Source organism: Sander vitreus, chromosome 20, assembly GCF_031162955.1.
Source record: "Sander vitreus isolate 19-12246 chromosome 20, sanVit1, whole genome shotgun sequence".
Classification (NCBI taxonomy): domain Eukaryota; kingdom Metazoa; phylum Chordata; class Actinopteri; order Perciformes; family Percidae; genus Sander; species Sander vitreus.
Window position 1 is genome coordinate 29,529,251 of NC_135874.1, and position 3,593 is coordinate 29,532,843.

Consider the following 3,593-nt stretch of genomic DNA (forward strand, 5'->3'; position numbering starts at 1 on the left):
ACACTAAATGTCCTGCCAACACGTTCTCACTCCCATCTGGTAACATATGGACGCTTGGTCAGGTGACCTTTGTCGTTCTTATTGACGCTAAAAGTCTCCTTTAGCGCTATAAGTAAACACGCTTGGTCGGGACTATTGTCGTCTCTTTAGCGCTATAAGTAAACGTGCTTGGTCGGGACTATTGACGTCCCTTTAGTGCTATAAGTAAACGTTCTTGGTCGGGACTATTGACGTCCCTTTAGCGCTTTAAGAAGACGCGCTTGGTCGGGACTATTGACGTCCCTTTAGCGCTATAAGTAAATGTTCTTGGTCGGGACTATTGACGTCCCTTTAGCGCTATAAGTAAACGTTCTTGGTCGGGACTATTGACGTCCCTATAGAGCTATAAGTAAACGTTCTTGGTCGGGACTATTGACGTCCCTTTAGAGCTATAAGTAAACGTGCTTGGTCGGGACTATTGTCGTCCCTTTAGAGCTATAAGTAAACGCGCTGGCTATACTATTTAAAGATGGCGGTATTTCGCTATAGCAATGATGACGCAGTGATTAGTAACGATTCTCTCCAACCAATCAGGAGTCTGCTGCTTTCACGTCACCTTTTGGTATCGCCTCAGCTCTAAGGACGGAGGTGGTACTAAATAAAGTACCTGTTGGCAGGTACCAGGGACTTTTATCAGAATGGAAAACCAAAAAATGCGGGCAGAGTTGAGTAGAGTCGAGCTGGTACCATGTGGTGGGAAAACGCCATGAGGCTACGTCATCTTCAACATGCCGTGTAGCTGCTGCTCTCCCCGGTACGTTCTACAAATACGCTGAAGGACGCTTCAGACACTGACAGCCACTGTCCAAACGTCTGTATTTTACGAGTTGGGAGTGAGAATGGGCTGGTCCTGCAGAGATGAGTTGATGTTTTCATTGAGTTCTTTATTCGTGTTTCTAATAAAACTCTGCTGTGGAGAAGTTCTCTGTTTCTGTCTTTAATAATCTTAAAGAGGATGTAAATTAAGATGCACTGAATTGTTAAATCAGAGCAACCTGGGCTGTTTTGTGAATGGGGCTCTACACATGAACTCAGCATTGAGAACATTGTTTACTAAAAAGAAAGGTTTTTTAGGTTTTCTATGACTTTACAACACTACTAGTTGCCATGTAGAAATATCACTTCTACCAAAAAATTTGATTTATGAGGTTAGTGATGTTGGACTGCTATTATTTTGAACACAACTGTATATACTGTATATCTATACATACAGCATCTATCCATCCATCCATCCATCCATCTTCATCCGCTTATCCGGGGTCGGGTCGCGGGGGTAGCAGCTCCAGCAGGGGACCCCAAACTTCCCTTTCCCGGGCCACATTAACCAGCTCTGACTGGGGGATCCCGAGGCGTTCCCAGGCCAGGTTAGAGATATAATCCCTCCACCTAGTCCTGGGTCTCCCCCGAGGCCTCCTCCCAGCTGGACGTGCCTGGAACACCTCCCTAGGGAGGCGCCCAGGGGGCATCCTTACCAGATGCCCGAACCACCTCAACTGGCTCCTTTCGACGCAAAGGAGCAACGGCTCTACTCCGAGCTCCTCACGGATAACTGAGCTTCTCACCCTATCTCTAAGGGAGACGCCAGCTACCCTCCTGAGGAAACCCATTTCGGCCACTTGTACCCTGGATCTTGTTCTTTCGGTCATGACCCAGCCTTCATGACCATAGGTGAGGGTAGGAACAAAAACTGACCGATAGATTGAGAGCTTTGCCTTCTGGCTCAGCTCTCTTCCCTACCCCTACAGCATCTATATATACTATATATCTATACATACAGCATCTATCTATCTATATCTATATATATATATATATATATATATATATATATATATATATATACACAGCATCCGGGAGCAATTTGGGGTTCAATGTCTTGCTCAGGGACACTTTGACATGTGGCCGGAGGAACCTGGGAAAGATTGATCCGTACTCTACAGGAATGTTATTGTTTTTCTCCTACTTCCACTTTTACTTCAGTACATATTTTCGATGAGTTTAATACTTTTACTCCGATAAATTTCTTATGTGCTGCATCATTACTCGTTAGAATTATAAAAATGTTAGGAATCATTCCAAACCCACATGATCACAGCCAAAGCGGTAGATGCTCTGTCACCAGGTCTGATGAAGCTGGCTCATCATTGAGCCAATCAAGAGACCAAGCTGTCTTATAAGAAGACCGCGCGTGCTCTCGTTCTGCCTTTCGCTCTGCTGCCTGCCTGCATTGAGAACAAGGTAAGTTACAACATAATGAGTAGTATTATTGTGTGAGAATGTTGATGATGAACATCATTATTATCATTATGGTTATTATTTAGGATATTATTCACCTAATGGTGGTAATGTACTGTATATAAGTACTGACCCATATGGGTATATATGTAGGTATACATGTATGTACTGTATATATGTAGGTAAGTGTATGTATGCATAAACAAACACACTGTATGTATGAATGTATGTAGAAAGTTATCTGGGTAAGTGTATATGTTAGGTTTTTTTGTATATTATTTTTATCTTATTTTGTACATTTTTTCCTTTCCAATTTGTTTGTTCCATCCATCCATCCATCTTCGTCCGCTTATCCGGGGTCGGGTCGTAGGGGCAGCAGCTCCAGCAGGGGACCCCAAACTTCCCTTTCCCGAGCCACATTAACCAGCTCCGACTGGGGGATCCCGAGGCGTTCCCAGGCCAGGTTGGAGATATAATCCCTCCACCTAGTCCTGGGTCTTCCCCGAGGCCTCCTCCCAGCTGGACGTGCCTGGAACACCTCCCTAGGGAGGCGCCCAGGGGGCATCCTTACCAGATGCCCGAACCACCTCAACTGGCTCCTTTCGACGCGAAGGAGCAACGGCTCTACTCCGAGCTCCTCACGGATAACTGAGCTTCTCACCCTATCTCTAAGGGAGACGCCAGCTACCCTCCTGAGGAAACCCATTTCGGCCACTTGTACCCTGGATCTTGTTCTTTCGGTCATGACCCAGCCTTCATGACCATAGGTGAGGGTAGGAACAAAAACTGACCAGTAGATTGAGAGCTTTGCCTTCTGGCTCAGCTCTCTTTTCGTCTAACGGTGCGATAAATTGAATGTAATACCGCACCTGCTGTGCCGATTCTCCGACCAATCTCCCGCTCCATTGTCCCCTCACTCGCGAACAAGACCCCCAAGGTACTTGAACTCCTTCACTTGGGGTAAGGACTCATTCCCTACCTGGAGAAGGCACTCCATCGGTTTCCTGCTGAGAACCATGGCCTCCGATTTAGAGGTGCTGATCCTCATCCCAGCCGCTTCACACTCGGCTGCGAACTGATCCAGTGAGTGCTGAAGGTCACAGACTGATGATGCCATCAGGACCACATCATCTGCAAAAAAGCAGCGATGAGATCCCCAGCCCACCGAACTGCAACCCCTCTCCACCCCGACTACGCCTCGATATCCTGTCCATAAATACTACAAACAGGATTGGTGACAAAGCGCAGCCCTGGCGGAGGCCAACTCTCACCTGAAACGAGTCCGACTTACTGCCGAGAACCCGGACACAGCTCTCGCTTTG